This window comes from Macaca mulatta, chromosome 1 (assembly GCF_049350105.2).
Source record: "Macaca mulatta isolate MMU2019108-1 chromosome 1, T2T-MMU8v2.0, whole genome shotgun sequence".
Classification (NCBI taxonomy): Eukaryota; Metazoa; Chordata; class Mammalia; order Primates; family Cercopithecidae; genus Macaca; species Macaca mulatta.
Genome location: NC_133406.1, coordinates 153,433,098 through 153,450,816, shown reverse-complemented (window position 1 = coordinate 153,450,816; position 17,719 = coordinate 153,433,098). Strand labels below are relative to the sequence as shown.

Genomic DNA, 17,719 nt, shown 5'->3' with positions numbered 1-17,719 from the left:
AACGGCAACTTCTAAGTTGTTCCTTGCTGAGGGTGAGTCTGACTTTCACTCTGGGTTCCAGGACCTGCAGAACAATAGCCGGTGACGCTGGTTGTGTTTCATACAATTGTTTACACTTAGCTAGGGAAGCAGCTCTGCGCTGCCCCAAACAGCAAACTAGCCTGTGTCTGTCATTGCACTCATCCCACTGGACTCCTGAGGTCAAGGGGAAGCATGTGGAAATTGTTTAGGGAATGTCCCCCAGTTGCCTGACCTAGGTTTAAAAACCGGAAATAGGGCAATTAGTAAAATGTCCCGGTGTTCACAGATCATGGCTTTCTCTAGGTCCGGAAAGCAACTCCCTTCTTTTATGTATGTCTTGCTATTGATGCTCTGTAGACGGTTTCTTTGGGACCACATTGCTATGCCCAAGTTCTAGATGGGGCAATTAAATAAGGACAGTCCAGCTGTTATTTTAGTTGCCTTTGGAAACAGAATTTACAGTGCTTGCTTGTCCTTTTCAATTTTCCCCTAATAGAGCCGTTTCCTCCTTTCACCTTGGAGGAAGCAGCGCCTTGGTGGTGGAGGGAGCCTCTCACTGGGCTGGCTTTTGCAGGGGCCATGGCGTCCCTCCGGATGAAAGGCTCAGCGGAACTCTAAGTCATTATCGTGATCAAGGACGAGGGAATCGTTTCCGCGTGTAAATGCAGATGCTCTCTTGGTTTCTGTGATAGATGTGTTCCCAGTGCCAGTGCAGCAGTGTGTTGAATTCTTTTTAAAATCTGAAAGACCTGCAGGCTCTTCTCTCCTTTTCGTAAATCCATTTCCCCGTTGAGATGAAAAATGTAATACTTTTCAGCTTACTTTAGACTTTCTTCAAAAGTATTTCTGGAAAAGGATCCTTCATGTGGAGCATATGAAAACTGTCAGAGGATAGGAGAAAGCGAGGTTTTAAAAACACACTAATGGACAGCCATTATGCCGTGGGGAGTTCCCCCGGAGAGCAGAAAAATACAAGCTGGGGAAGTCGGGGGTGGGAGTGAGTGAGGAGCGGAGCACAGAGCCTATGGGTTAACAGACGAACACAATCCAGAGATAGAAAAAACTGGGTATGTACGTTAGTGCCCTTATCTGTGGTTTCTCTTTTCACAGTTTCGGTTACCCGTGGTCAACTGAGTCTGAAAATAGGTGAGTACAGTACAATAAGATATTTTAAGAGAGAGAAGGAGGGAAGAGAGAGAGAAAGAGAGAGAGAGAGGCGGAGAGGGAGAGAGAGAGAGCGAGCGAACAATCACATAATTTATTACAGCATATTGTTATAATTGTTCTATTTTATTAGTTATTGTTGTTAATTTTTCACTGTGCCTAATTTGGAAATCAAACTTTATCATAAGTGTGTACGTATAGGCAGGAACATAGTCTGCATGGGGTTCAGTACTATCCTCAGTTTCAGGTATCCACTGGGGGTCTTGGAGTGCACCCCCTGCAGACAAGAGGTGACTACTGTAATAAGATGGGAAAACATTAATGACCAAGATAAAGAACGCTGTCAAGGTTTCCCTTTCAGAGTGCTAGAGCACATCAGTTTTGTAGTCTGACAGATGGAGTTTGGATGCTGACTTTTGCATTTGCTAGCCATGACATTGGACAAGTTAGGTTTTGTGTAATTCAGTTTCCTTGCCCAAAAAATGGCCATAAAAATGACTTCTTTATAGAGTTTTGAGCTAACTAAATGAACTAATGTATGTAGAGTGTCCATCTTATTCTCTGTTACACAGTAAATGTTCAGTAAGTGCTAGCTTTTATTATTGTTATTATGGCTATTCTCGCTGATATGAGGAAATAGGTAGCATCATAGATACTTTCAAGGAGGTGGCCGGTCTCAATTCCCATCCAAGTAAGTATGTGCAAGCCTTTCATCTAGCTGACTGGCACCCTTCTCTCTGGCTGGCAGCAGATTAGCACACTGAGTGCCATCACTGAGATGTCCTGGCACACATCCTGGGCTCCTCTGTGAAGTGTTTGCCATGGCCTCGAGCCCCTCAGGTTGAGTGCACTTGTCTGCAAAGGGCTGTGTTCTATAGCAACGTGGGACCCACGAAGGAGGCCTTATGATTCATTGATCATCTCATCATTACTCACCTTGCCTGTATGCCAAGGCCAGGAAGCAATGGGCCAGAGGTTTGTGCTCTGAGCAATTCTGAATCATGCGGAGAATATGAAGGAAAATGAGAAGTTTAAAAATACTCCATAGGAAAGAAATGGTAAGAAACATGGTTTCTTTTGAACTTTCCCAATTCAACTTCTAGAAAAGGTGTCATAAACCTCTGCAGGGGTGACTAAGAGCTAGGACAAAGGCAAGTCTGTTACAGACGTCCCCGTAACTCCAGGAGCAAATCTCTTTCTTCCCCTCCTAAATAACTCCAGAACATTACATGGCATTAACAAGTTTCCCAGGACAGGAACTTCTAGTTTATTACTTGCTCACATTGTCATCAGAAATTAATTTTGTCCCTGAAAGACAAATTGGCTGGTAGCTTACGAAGTTAAATGGAAAGAACAAGTGCGCATCTGTTTCTTCTGCATTTTGTCTCCTTGGTGTCTTACATATAAATGAATCAGAGTGTTCAAACTTAAATTAAGATCTTTGGCTAGATAAACAGTTAAAACTGGTTCCCATAGCTACCTCTCACACATTGCTGTGATTGCATTATAATCCCCTAGTAATCAGCTCTAAATGAAAGAAAGATGATAAGGGTGCTCTTTTCAGTTTTCAGTACTGATTTTTATTAGCTCTCAATCAGTCCAGGACTACACTGTCTTTCATCACATTGTGGTAGTGTTTGTAGAATCATTAGAGTAATAAAGTGTAAATCTTACTGAGGTGCATTTTTCTTGAGGTGTTTTATATAACGAAAACTCTGAAGATTACACTGGCTGGTACAAGGAAGATTTGTTTCTGCGACGAAAGTAAGAATGTAATGTATGCTATATTCATTTAATCTTTACCAGAGTCAAAACCTAATGAATTATCCGGCCTAGGTAAAGCAACTGCCGCAAAAAGCTCTTGGACTTAACGCGGCCATGTATTGCCCTAATATAGATTTGCATGTATTTAGCTATTTCCTAATTTGGCTTGTTATCCTTCTTCAACACGCTTCCAGTGTAAAGCCCTCCCATCTACAAATGCATTACCCACAAAACCGCAAGCTTTGCTATTCCCAGTGTGATTTCTCTAGCAAACGAGTGTAATCCAATAAAACATCATGTCCCACCAACATTGAAGTATTTATTGTGGAATAAATTTCAGTTTAAAAAAGTGTGCTTGCCCCACTTCATTCTCATATATCATAGAGTGACCAGTCCTCTCAGCTTCCTTTGGGCTGGGGATTACTAAGCAGGGAAAAGTGGCAACTGGAGATAACAGCTCTCTGATGCTTTTCTGCATTTGTTCTGGATTTTTCTAGGCCTGTCCAAGAGATGGTAGCATGGAAAGGAACTTGCAGTGACTTTTCCAAAATGTGGGATTTTCCACAGATTTTGCAGGTGTGCTACACATTTGCAATTAACAGAATACTTAATCCTGACATGCCTTTCCCTTCCCGTAGGCTTTATTATAGCTGGAATATGTGACAATACATCATACCTATAAAAGTGCCTGGTTGTTTTAAATGTTGGATTTTATGCATTTTATATTTATATTAGGATGAGAGTGTCCCTATATTTTAGTGACAGACATTTACGCTCGTCCACAGGGTAAGAAACAATATAATGCAGCAGTATGTAGTCTCTGCAAGAGTTTATAGAAATGTGGTGGTTTTATATTGAATTTTAAGTTACTATTTTTTAAAGAAAGATTTTGCCTGAGATAATTATTACAGTTCCCATGCTCACATGGTGATAATGTGCATCTTTGCAACAAGCAGGGTGTCTGAAAGATTCAGGTAGTCAGAGAGTCAGTTGGTGGCACTGTGAAGATTTTCACCAGGTATCTTTTTGGTTTATACCATTATATGTAAAAATATGTGTAGGATTTGACCTGCAGATAGAATTTTTAGAGGGCAAGAGGAAGAAATTACTTAATTAGGGTGGATCAAAATGATAAAGGAAATTTTGTTTTCAGTGTTTTTTTTAACCCTTATATAGCCTTGAAAGAGACCTCACATGTTATTTAAAACTATTATATTTAAAAATATAAAAGCCTGAATACATGCATTGGTTCTCTCTCTCTTTTTTAAAGAAAGCAAATAAAATATTTTGCTGATGATGGCGCTTTTTGTATGTGTTTGCATGTTGGTACTTAAATGCAATATGTCTGGAAGATGTTGCTATTTCACACTACTCGCACAAGAAAGAGTAAATTGTAGGTCCTGATTATCAACAGATAACAAGACATACTGTATATAAATAAATGCTCAGCATCAAAACCCATTATTGGATTAGCTATATAATCATGTCTCAGGCTGTAAGTCTGTGCTGACAAATGAACACTTTTCATTTGGCTCAAGGTCCTCATCAGCAACGGAACTAATTTTACATTCTCACCCATTAAGTGAATAAGATGTGGAAAAAGCTGTCTGCTTTTTGAAGTGTAAATTTGCTGCTACAGGCTGTGCAGACCAAAGCGCTTTTGAAGCAGACAAATGAGATCATCTCTAGGGACATGTGAACCTCACAAAGTTTAGGTCATTTCTGTTGAAGGGACGGGGCATGTGTCTGTGTGTTCACCAATGTTTATACGATGTAGGTAGCTGTATACCTTGGGCTGTGTGGGTGTTGTCGGACATAGATGATGAACAGTTTGTCTAAACCTGGGAGAGAATTTGGAGCACTGTCTTCATGTTCTGTAGAAACCAAGGACCCAGAGAATCTGTGTGAAGCCTGAGAAGGAACAGTCAGGGGTTGGCTTGTTTGACAGTCAGGATCTCAGCCCTCTAAAAAGAATGACCAACCCTGAAAAGGAGCAACAATGACTCTGCACCTCAGTTGTTCTTGGTGACTTAATTCCTCTCTGTACTCATGACTCCACATTTAAATCTCTAGAGCAGAACTCTTCTTGGAGCTCCAGATCCTTATATGCAACTGTCTACTTGGTATATCTACTTGGATGGTTCATACATATCTCAAACTTAACATTACTCAAATAAAACCATGGGAGTCTACCCCAAAACATGTCTCTATCCCCCAGTTCCTCTTCATCTCCTCAATTGCATCAACATCTCCCTCCTTGCTCAAGCCAGAAACTGAAGTGTCATTTTTGCTTCACCCCTTTCCCTGGCCGGTGAAATACAGTCTATCAGCAGTCATGCTAGTTTTATCAACAAAATATCTCCTGGGACACCTAGCCCAGGCCCACATCAACTCTCACCTTGGCAGCAGTGACCCTAGTCTTCCAGATCTTGCCTCTGCACCTCCACTCCAATCACCCCTTCTTCCCATTCATACTTAGCAGAGACTAATCTTAAAATGTGGGTTTTATAGGTTGACTTGTGTCCCCACCCCAAAATTATATGAGGTTGTAACCACAGTACCTTAGAATGTGACCATATTTGGAAATAGGGTCGTTGCAGATATAGTTAGTTAAGATGAAGTCATATGGAATTAGAGTGGGCTCCTACCCAATATGATTGTTGTCCTTATAAAAAGAATGCTGCTTCAAGGGAAAGAGCCTTGTACAGAGAAAAGACGATGTGAAGGCACAATTAAGCACCATCTACAAGTAGTGCCAAAGATTGCCAGCCAAACCCCGAAAGCTAGGAGAGGGGCCTGCAACTGATCTTCCCTCGGAGGCTACAGGAGGAAATGACACTGCCAACACCTGGCTTTTGGACTTCTAGCCTACGCAATGATGAGACAGTAAATTTCTGCTATTTAAGTCACTCATGCTGTGGTACTTTGTTATGGCCACCCTAGCTAACTAATACAGTTGGAATCCTGTCCCTTCACGTCTTAAAGGCCTTGATGGCTTCTTGTTTCATTCAGATGCAAATTCAAATGCCTCCCATCATGACCTATAAAACTCTTCATGATCTGGTTCTGGCCGGCTTCTTCAGTTTCATCTCCCACTCATGCTTCCCTCCTCATCTTCAGCCACACTGGAAACTCTTTGTTCCTTGGTCACGCCGAACTCTCCCTTTTCCAGCCCCTGCACACGCTGTGTCCTCTACTCGCAGTGCCTACCTCTTCCCCCACTCCCTTTGCTACCACCTTATCCTTAGGGTCTTCATTTACACATCACCCTTCCCTATTCCTGCTGTTATGCTCTGCCTGGGCCGATTTTTCTCTTATAATTATCATGATATGTGTTTCCTTTATATTCTTGCATACTTTCTTCCTTTGGTCTAGTCTCTGAGGTTCACAAGACACATCATTCTGGTTCATCAGTGTATCTCTTGTGCCTAATACGGTGCCTGGTACACAATGGATGTTCAGTAAACATGTGTTCAGTGGGTGAATGAATGGAATGTGTCTAGGAAGCCCCCTCCTTAAGTCTCATGGCTGTTGAATTTATTGTCACATAAACCTTTATCTTTTTGGTTACTGTTTGGAAAAACATGAATTTTACATGGGAAGCATCCCTTGATTTCTCCTAGGTTGGAAATGTCTGGATCACTTCACATCCTTAAGGTTTTATGTCTAGTATTGGAGGACTTAACCAAGAATCTAGGTGTAGTGATACCACAGGAAAAATGGGTGGTGGGTCAGATCTTTGCCCATTAATAGCACCAAGATATTTGTACATCTTCTCCCATAAAAAATGTGGTCTCTTGGCAGGCCAAAGAGTACATTGCTGTATAGAAATACTCCCTGGTCTCAGCTTTTGCCAAGTTGAAAAATAGGAAGTTGTGTGGGTGAGTGTGGGGGAGACTGCTAGCTGTCCACCAAAATCTGTTCTTCTTTCTTCCTGGGCACACAATTAAATGATATATCCTAGCCCCCCTAGCAGTTAGGTGTGGTCACATGACTGAGTTCTTTCCAGTGGTTTGTGGGCAGAAGTGCTAGGTACTATTTTCAGGCCCAGCCCACTGAAAACCTCCCACATGCACTGCCCATGATCTTTTCTCTCTGGTTGGTGGTTTGCTCAATGCCTAGGGCAACCTTAGAAACCGTGGTTGAAAATGGAAAACCACCATCAGCCTGGGTCTCTGAAGACCGTATGGAGAAAAACCCTCCCTTCAGCCCTGAACTGACCAGGTGATCCTGGTGAGCACTTTATATTAAGCCACTGCAATTTTAGGGTCTATCTGTAAGTGCACCCTAGTCAATCCTAACAGCATCATGACCTCTTCTTTAGGACGCTCACACTCATGAGAGGGGTGAAGCCATCAAACAGTGAGTTGCTGATAATGCTGGCTAAAGGAGACCGGCTTGGGGAGGGAGGGGAGTGGACCGTTAGAACTGACTCAGGCAGGAATCTCTTCTCTCTCGTGCACCACGCAAAAAGGATTTTGGAAAGAAACCATGTAAAAACTCATTGTTTTTAACACTCTGTGAGATAAGAGAGATTAAGTAAAAGATGACATCTGTAAGTGTCTTGCCATCTTCTACTACAGTCCCTGGATGCTGTGCCACTCTCTATTAGTCCTCTGTCTTTTCTGGCAATGACCCCTCTTGAAACCATTGCAAAAGCTTTTAAGCCAACAATAGGGAGATAACATTTGTGAGGTGAGCACTCAGGGCCTGGAAGGGGAAGAAAAGGGCAAACAAAATTTGAATGATATTCTGATAAGGTTGGTATCTTCTGAGTGCTTATGTCTGCTAAGAGGGTGGCAACTGTGTCTTATTGATTCTTGTTTCTATCCCAGTCCAGTGCTTGGTAGATCTATATGCTTAGTGAGTGTTTGAAAAATGAATTAATACATTATCTCATTTGAATGTCACAAAAACCTTGTGAGGAGATAAGACTTTATTGCAGACATTGTTGTTTGCCTAGTAGGGTCAAAACAATTCCTGCTTCATTTTCCTCTTTCCAGTACATGGGAGACTACACTTTCAGTTGCGTAGGGCCACTCACTGGTTCTGTCCAAAGAAATATGAGTGAAAGTGACTTCTCCAGCTTCTTCCTCTGCTGCTGGAGTAAACCTGAGGCTTTGTGCTGATAGGATGGATCCTCTGTGAATCTGATCCTGAGTCACTCTGTGCAAAAAGAAAGCCCTTCACTGACTTGTGCTGGGCATGTAGTGTGGGCAAGAGATAAGTTTCTCTTGGGTTAAACCATCATGTATGTTATACTCCAGCATGGCCTAGCCTGTGCAAACTAACACACTTACCCAACAGCAACTTGCCCCTCTTCATTTTACATGCACAGAACCTCAAATTTTGCCAGCTCTTCTCTGGATGGCCATAGGCTCCAGGGGAGGTCAGGCCTCTCCCAGCCTCAGGTGTGAAGTGTGGGTGGTCTCAGACAATCAGGGTAATCTCGATCCACTCAGCCAGTGATGATTTTTGGGGTAGGCGTGTAAGCTGGTTCTGGCCAAGATGACACTTGCGGAGTTCTGCTGGGGGACCTTTTGGGGAAATTTTTTCTTACCCATAGACCAGAAGACAAGAATGCTTCCTTTTTGTGCCCAGGAGCATTAGTTTGGGAAGGAATAAGGTTTGGAGCTGCTACAACTGTCCTGTGGCCATAAGAGGAGATGCCAACACATAGAAGGTGGCAGACTAGGAAAGACAACATTCTCTTCAGACTTTTTAAGTTGAGTATTCTGTTCCTTATACCTCAGAACATCCAAACAGATTATCCCCACTTTATCAATGAGGAAAATGAAGTTCAGAGAGTGTAAATGACCTGCCCAAAGCCTGTTGGCTTGTAAGTAGAAATCAGGTCTTCTAACTTGGAGTTTTCTTCTCTTTGCATTGTTCTAGGGACAGCAAGAGTTTTCTTCCATCTCTGAACAACTGTTTGGGGGTGCCTGCTTGGAGAGTTGTGTTGGGAAGGGTTGTAAGACCACATCCAAAAAGAAAGAGGGTTTTGGTTGATTAACGAGTTCACCCGCGTGAGGTAGGGCAGCGGTGCACTTTTCCTCATGACTGTAGTATGCCACGTTATTTCTGGATTATCTTGACTGTGGGAGGGATGGTGTAATAGTTATCTACTGCTGAGTAACAAATTTAGCAGCTTAAGAAAAACAGGCATTTACTATCTCACAGTCTCTGTGGGATGTGGAAATAGAGATTGGATTAGCTGAGTGCTTCTGTCTCAAAATTGGTTATGCGGTGGCAATGAATTTGGGGCTGGGGCTGAGTCCTTTTCTGTATCAGCTGGAGGAAGGATCTGCTTCCATGCCCACTTGTGCGGTTATTGGTGGGATTCTGTTCCTCATGGGCTCTAGGACAAAGGGCCTCGGTGTTTCATGGACTGTTCCTTAGGTTCTTGCCACTTGGGCCTCATCATAGGACAACTTACCCCGTGGCAGCTGCTTTCCTTAGTGTGAGCCAGCAGGTGAGAGAAGGCATCCAGAAGAGAAGCCACAGCCTTTCTGCTGCCCAACTTCAGAAGGGCCATCCCATCACTTGTACAGTATTCGACCCCGGACAAGGAACACAAGAAAAAAACATGCAGTTACTTCTTCTATTACCATTTCTGTCATTGTCATGGTTGGCTATTTTGCCTCAAAAATTGTGATTTCTCTTCTTGAAGCTCAGTCTCTTTCTGTGCATTGAGCAATAGTATGAGGGCCTGCCTAGTGTCCCCTTTGCATGTCAAGGGCTTAAGCATGGAATAATGGTATTATTGCTTATTATAATTAGTAATTTTAGTTAGGCCGGGCATGGTGGTTCACGCCTGTAATCCCAGAACTTTGGGAGGCCGAGGCGAGTGGATCATGAGGTCAGGAGATCGAGACCATCCTGGCAAACACTGTGAAACCCTGTCTCTATTAAAAATTCCAAAAAAATAAAAATAAATTAGCCGGGCGTGGTGGCGGGCACCTGTAGTCCCAGCTACTCGGGAGGCTGAGGCAGGAGAAAGGCGTGAACCCAGGGGCAGAGCTTGCAGTGAGCTGAGATGGTGCCACTGCACTTCAGCCTGGGCAACAGAGTGAGACTCCATCTCAAAAAAAAAAAAAGAAAGAAAAAAAGTAATTTTGGTTAATAATAACCAATCTTAGAAAAGAGTACCACAGGGCAGTGAGTTCCAGTGGCGTTGGCATGTTCCCTCTCACTCCTGTCCAATCCCAGTCACATCACATGTGTGCCTGTTTTGAAATCGAACATGACCAGTGCTCCCTTCGCTGACTCTCTGGCCTCCTTCCCATGCAGGACATGGCTGGAGGCTGGGTTTCAATCTTTTCTGCCTCTGGGAATTTGCCTGTTGTGAGACGGCACGAGAAGGGAAAGGAGAAAGGAAGCCATCTGTGAGGGCAAGGTCCATTCTTTAACGTCCGGTGCTTCCTTAGGCACCAGGCACACAGTTTGGGGAGAGAAAGAAACTCTTTCAGGGACTCCAGATAAGAAAAAGAAGGAAGCAGAATGGGTTAATGTTCATCAAAGGGGCTGAACAGTTGTGGGGCTTTGACTAGCATATCAGGGTGGATAAGATGAGGGGAAGAAAACTGGACTTTCAATAAAGGGAGGCAGATTAAATTAATCATGACAGGAAAATGAGCAAGAAATGCTTTCACATTGTTATTTAATAAGAAAAATGTGTAATTAACTGATAAAAATAGTTTCTGCAAGAAGCAGGCAGTTAAATAGTTTATAAAGCCAGCCAGGCCCAATCCTCAGCATCCCTGACTGTTAGCAATCAGAATGCTTTTTATATGGTGTCTTTCTTTGGAAACGCACAAACCATCTCACCACAGACATTACCTCATTTGCTTCACAGCCTAATGAATGCTTTATGGCTGAGAAATGGTGGAGGAAGCGAGTGAGACTGAAGAGATGAAGAAACTGAGGCACACAGAGAAAGACCCGGACGTGGCATTCCCAGCAGTACTCAAGTTTTCTCCTTTCTAACCTCCTGCCCTTTAATTGTGTTTTAGGCATTGGCTAATGAATTTAAATGAAACAATTGCTCGTGTCTTCCAAAAGCTGCATAGAGGAACCTGGGCTGTGTATTATGGCCGATACGATACTAGTCTTCCAAACGGGAGGTGGGGGTGGGAAGAGATCCTGGCATTTGCCATCTGGTAAGCCTGTCTTTAATCCTCAGTAAAGTAATGGAATGGAGATGAGGAAAAAAATGTGTAAGAATCAAGAGCATAATGCCACCATGAGCAAGCAGCTGTCTGGATTTTTAAAGAGCAAATTCCATGAGACAAATTTAATTGCATTTTTTAATAGAATTAAAAAAAAAAAGCATCCACAACATTAGTGGGTAAAGGAAATGAAATGGATGCATCCAGAAATCTCACTTGAAAGATGAATTCAACGGGGCTGGTTCTGAGCTGTCTCCTGTATTGAAAGCCGGCTGGAAGGCCACGTGAGCAGCCGGTGGGCGGCCGTGGAGTGACTGGGAGCTGGTGGCCAGCGGCGTGCTTCTGGCAGGCTCTGAGATGGGCCGGCGTCTACAGAGCATCATTATTAATGACTTGCAGGAGGTGATGAGCAGAACATTAATTAAACGTGCACATGTGGCCAAGTGGGAAATTGGCGGCGAAAACACCAGAGAGGCAGGCACATAATACCCAGGTACTTGTTTTTCAGCTTTTGTGATCTGGCCTGTGAGACTTGACTTTGCCTCCCCTGCTCTCTCCCTGCTGTCTTGGGCTTGAACCAGATTTTTGCACGGTGCCACAGGGGATGTGGCAGAGGAGGTGCCCTTTAGAGCAGGCTCACAAATACCCTTGCCAAACACCAGGATGCGTACAAGTTGCACCTCTAGCCTGATGTGCTGAGAAAGGAAGCCTGCAAAAATTAATATTGTTATTAGTAGAGTAATGAAGCAGCTGCAAAGCTGGTTCACAAATGTCTCGCTCTGTTTTGTGGCATGTTTACATCTGCAAAAGGGAGAAGAAGCAAGAGAGGTAGGGAAGCAGAGGCATCTCCTCTGAATCATCGTTAGGGGAGTCTGGTGGTCTACCTCATCTTTCTCAGAGAAACCTGGATTGTTTGACTTCTGAATACATCCAGGCATTTGGAAATTAGGGGGCTGGCCCCAAATCCTAAAAAATACCATGCTGTTGAAGCGAAGGCCGAGCATTACATAGTTTTCACATTCAATCAACATTTAGTTCTCTTCTTAAGAGATCATCCCTAATAACTCCATTAGTTTGGCTGGTTGCTTTGTCACAACTGGGTCTTGGCACTGTCCCTATTGGAACTTACATTTATTTGAAAATTAATCTGCTGCCAAGGTGAAAAGAATAGCTCCAGGAGAATGCAAGCTTCTTGCTCTGCAATATCAAGTACTGTGTGTTCCAAGATGGTAGATTATATTTTGTATTTTATTTAATTTGAGAGCCATTCACCAAACTCTGTATAAACAAGGAGAAGTCTGTAATGGGGAAGGTGACATCGACCAAACTTATGCCATTTTGAAGTTGTACTGTGGCCAAGCAAGTGTTTAGGAAGAAGGATAAAAACACCACCCCCACCATGGCACCAACAACAATAACACAATAATAATGTATTTTCCAGCATTCACTGATTGCTATAAGGAAATTGTTCATACAACTGTTCAGACAACAATACTATGGAGGTAAATATTATCATTGTTCCTGTTTTACAAATCAAAAAATTGATCATAATTGAGACAAAAGTTTCTAGAGTGCAGTGTAAACGTCAGAGATCGAAGCCTGAGTCTCAAGCCCATTGCTCCAGCATTGTGTCTGTCACTCAACCTTGAACCAAGGTTACTTGGGTGGGAGATTTGATGCCTAGAATAATGGGTCTAGAGTCTAGGACCAGACAGTGAAAGGCCACTCTTTAATTATTTGTTCAACATTTCTTTAGAGAAGTTGAGGTTGACTTGAGGGATGTGCAGAGATGATGGGATGGTGGTAGCTCTCTATCTGCTTTCTACTCTTACAAACAACTAATCTCTGGTCCCAGACTTGCATAATCTATCCAGGACGGCAAAAGTTCTGAGTTGCCTAGATCTACTCTCCTGAGAATGTACTTCAGCGACCCTCTGCTGTCACTTAAGCATGCCTCCTTTTGAGTCTCACTTCCCACCTCTGAGAGTCTATTAAGCGATTCGTTCCAATGATACATTGCATGCTGCCTTAGAGGACTTCTGATGTATTCAATTTCCTCCATATTATTTTACTTCCAGTAATTTTATTTGAGGTCTAAGTGTTAATTTAGCACCCTTTATAGATTGATGCCTCAAGTCACTACCTTGCTGGCCCTGCCCCAGCCACATCCACTAAGTCTTTGAGTGGGATGGCAGGAAGTAGGTATTATAGGATTGCACTGTGCAAACAAACAACTTCAGATCAAGGCAAAGAATCTCTCGATGATGACAGTCACTTTTGGCCTTAAAGCTGATATTGGATATTTTGGATACTATACCATGGGAAGGCAATCAGAGATTTTTGTCCCCAGTCCCGTTACAGATTGTATTTTGCAGAAATATCCCCATCCTACACATCTTCTAAAGTGTGACTTTGCACTTTGCTATATGAGAGGAACCTAATATCCCTCCTTTGAATCTGGGTTGACCTTATGACTTGTTTAGACTCAATAGAATGAAGTGAAAGTGACACCACGTGACCTCCAAGATTAGGTCAGAGAAGGCCATAAAGCTTCCCACAGATTCTCTTGAGACACTTTTTCTAGGAGAAGTCAATGTCATGCAACTAGTCCAGCTGCCCTGAGACCACCATGCAGGAGAGGCCAGGTGTAGGTGTTCTGGTCAGCAACCACAATGGAGCCCAGCCTTCTAGCTATCCTTAAGGTACCAGACATGTGAGTAAATCATCTTGAAACTACCTACCCTTATGCCAACTAAGTAACACTCAGTAACCTCAGTTGACTTCATGAGGAGCAGATGAATCACCCAGCTGAGCTTTGCTTGATTCCTGACCTGACAATTCATGTAATACAGTAAAATGGTTATTGTTTTAAGTCAGTAAGTTCTAGGGTAGTTTGTTACACAGGACAGAGACTGGAACATTTCTTACCACTCATATTTAATTCCATTCAAATCCTCTACATTATTTAAAACACAAAAATCAAATCAAAAAAAGACATTTTATCCTGTATTAGGAAATAAGCTGACTTTGGCCTGCATCACCATTGCCCCCTTATTAACATGCCCCTTAGTAAGGAATTGGGTTCATTTTGTGTATGATTTCCTATCTTGCTTTCTAGTCAGTAGAACTGGCTTGGTGTGGAACCAATATTTTTACACGATCCCTGACAACGCTTATGAAAGTTCTTTATGCCCCATAGTATGGTCTATATGAATTAATCAGATTTTTTAAATGGCATAGGTAAAAATACCAGGCTCAGAGCCGAAAGATTCAATTGCTAGAAAACAGTTGGATTAGAGAATTATTTTCTGAGTTCAGAACTGTTTGGAGTTTCACAAATTTGGAAGACCACTGAAGGACAGCAGGCTTTACAAATAAGGTTGCCAACTATGCCAGCATATGGAAATGACTCCCTCAGAATGGGGAGCATTTTAGTAGAAATACTTTTATGAGTGGATTAGCGTTTGTTTTTCCAGTGGGGAAAACTGGGGGGGGGGATGATAGTTCTTCTCCGACTGAGAAGAAGGCCTTTTTACCTTTTCACTCTGCACCAAGGCTGCCTTCTTCGAAACTGGGATTAATATTGCATAAGAAGGGCACTTAGGCAGAGTCCCACTTGCTCGTCAGCAGCAGCCTCTTCCTTTCCTGTTCTTTGCGCCCCATGTCTAAGCCATTCTTTTTCCATTCTCTCTCCCTTTTACTCCCACCACACCTTTCCTTTTGAATCTATCCTCTTCTCCTGTGCATCCCCATAAATTTTCTTTTTACTGTCAACTCTCCTTCCATCTCCTGAGTAGGGGAGACACGGGAAAGGGAGCTCATGTGTTCAAGGTGATCGTCCTGTGGGGTGCTGTGCTAGAAGCTTTATAGATGTGATTAGGTTTTAGCTCCTGACAAGCCTTTGAGCTAAGTGGTATTATTCCTAGTTTTTCAGATGAGGAAACTGAGTCCCAGAGTGAAGTAACTTGCTGAAGTTCACCCAGCACCTGCTGGAGCTGAGTATGTTTCTAGAACTGTCTATTTAAAAAACCACTCTCTTTCCATTGGTGGCATGACTTGGGGTTTGGAGGAGAACTTCACTTACGGCACATAGTTATGTTTAAATGAACGGTTTAGTAAACCATAGAGTGTTCTTCCACACTAAGAGTCTGATCAGTTAAATAAATCCTTTACTGTCTGTATAAAGTCTAGAGTTAAACAAACAACACAGAGCACAATATCCAGGTTTTTCCAAGTTTCTGGTGAACATAACAGGCAAATATCCAAATGCTTTCTTTAACAAGGTTTATTTCCATGTAAGAGAGCTGTGTGTTACACTAATGATGCAGAAGCTTAAGGAAGTGAGTATCTATCATAAGCTTAAAAAGTGGAGCATCAAAATGGCAGTAACCAGGGTATAATAAATGTCCATTAAATAAATACATACATATATATATATGTGTGTGTGTGTATATATATATATATATATATATATTTTTTTTTTGAGACAGAGTCTCACTCTGTCACCCAGGATGGAATGCAGTGGTGTGATCTTGGCTCACTGCAGCCTCGACCTCCCAGGTTCAAGTGATTCTTCCACTTCAGCCTCCCAAGTAGCTGGGACTACAGGCATACACCATCATGCCTGGCTGATTTTTGTATTTCTAGTAGAGACGAGGTTTTGCCATGTTGGCCAGGCTGATCTTGAACTCCTGACCTCAAGTGATCCACCTGCCTCAGCCTCCCAAAATGCTAGGATTACAGGCATGAGCCACCACACCCATCCCAATAAGTATTTATTGAATAAATAAATGATTTTCTTTTTTGTTTTTCGGTGGGGCATAGCTGATGTTTTAGCTTCTGCTGAATTCTGTGACTGTACATTCCACTGTGAGTGTATAGTGGGGTGAGGTGGAAGCATGGAGAGCAAGGGTGGCTGTGGCTGCCTGGAGATTTGTAAAAGGCCAGGCCCTCACGTGGGCAAACCATGGTATTATTCTGGACCTCGATTTTCTCATTGGCAAAATAAAAGTTGGAGTGAGATGATCTTCTGTGTCCCTCCAGTTCTGTATGTGACCATCTAAAGTGTTATATGGAAACAGAGATATATTATTCAATGTGGAATCTGGGAAACTGGTAGCAAGAATGCCGAGTACAATCATACAGTAGGATTTTTAATCCAAACATTATTTATCCAACACTAATCAAAAATGCAATGAAAGGATTTTAAAAAATAAAGAGCAAACTGAGAACTGCCAGACTATAAAACAAGCGCTTTTCCTCTCTAGCTCTTATAGACTCATTTTACCATCTGGGGGATTTACAGGTGTTAAAATTGCCCCTGAAAGGAGCCTTTTTATTTCCTGGGGTGATGGAAATATATTGATAATTATGGGGGGAAATGAAGTTTTTTAATAAAACAATTAAAAGGGCTTAGTGTTTAAATGAAGGAGAATGTAATTTTCCTTTATTTTATCTATCATTAAATTGATATTACAAGCTATTATAAGAGTTTAGTCAAGGCTGATTTTCAAATATAATCTACACTTATGTGGATAGTCAGAGAAGAGGTGGGAAAAGCTCAGTTCCTGTGCGTGCACGCGTGTACACACACACACACACACACACACACCCCTCAGGGGTTTGTTAATTTAAAAATTATGAACACTCAAATGGTGACCAAGGAGTGGCAGAACGTGGAATTAGTGGCATATGGGGAACTAAAGGAGCAATCTCTGTTTCCTGTGAGGTTATTCTTGATTTAGTGAGAATGCTGTACAATATTTCCTTTTTTTTTTTTTTTAGTTGTAAGTGCATGACTTAATTTGTAAGTACCAATATGTGACATCTGAATACATCTGAGCAGATTTGAGACTACCGTCAGAGGCGTCCTGGGCCTGTCACATGACTCTTGATTGCACCATTCTCTTCCCAACTCTGTGCCCAGGGACATCACATTGGTAGTTTGAAATTGGCCAGGGTGATAGTATTGATATCATAGAAATCAGCAAATTACAAATCAGGGATCTGGTTGTGATTTAACTATAATTGTTAGTATATATTTATCAACACCTCACTGATCACAGTGAAATAAAACTTACAATAAAATTAATGGGACATATTATGTTTGTTATTGTTTGCAATGATAATTAAACTTGAATGATTCATATCCATTTCTATGCAGAACCAGCTGCCCTTTACCGAGCCCCTACTATGTGTCAGACCCTGTACTTGTTATAGATTATCTCTAGTGCTCAAAAGAGCCCTGAGAGGCCGGTGTTACTGTCTACATTTGATAGGTAAAGAAACAGAGACTCAAACTGAAAGTAAAAAAACTGCCTGTGGCCACACAGCTAGCTAGTTGTTCAATCAGCACTAGAACTCAACACTCCCCACCTGCATTGAGTGAACACAATGTTGCTGAGATCAGCTCATGAGGTTGCAGAGAGGGGATGATGCTGAGGGAAACTAAAAACCATTAATGCTTCTTGCAAGACTCAAGGATCTCAAAGTTTGTAGGTTGAGCTTCGCCTAATTTCTGCAGTGGGGCCTGCCTGAGAAGAGTGTCAGATAAGATGCCAGCATCCTAGGAGGCCTAGATTCCCAGCCACACTGGTAGTGAG

General features: G+C 42.3%; 1 protein-coding gene across 1 annotated transcript in view; it reads left to right on the top strand.

Moving 5' to 3' along the window:
• The first annotated feature begins 1,055 nt into the window (after positions 1 to 1,055).
• LMO4 (LIM domain only 4) overlaps positions 1,056 to 17,719 on the top strand; it is a 146,676-nt gene continuing 130,012 nt past the window's right edge. Inside the window, exons 1-2 of the mRNA XM_015143885.3 lie at positions 1,056 to 1,167; positions 10,805 to 10,919. The gene's annotated coding sequence lies outside the window, so the exon portion shown is untranslated. The remainder of the gene's footprint in view (positions 1,168 to 10,804; positions 10,920 to 17,719) is intronic.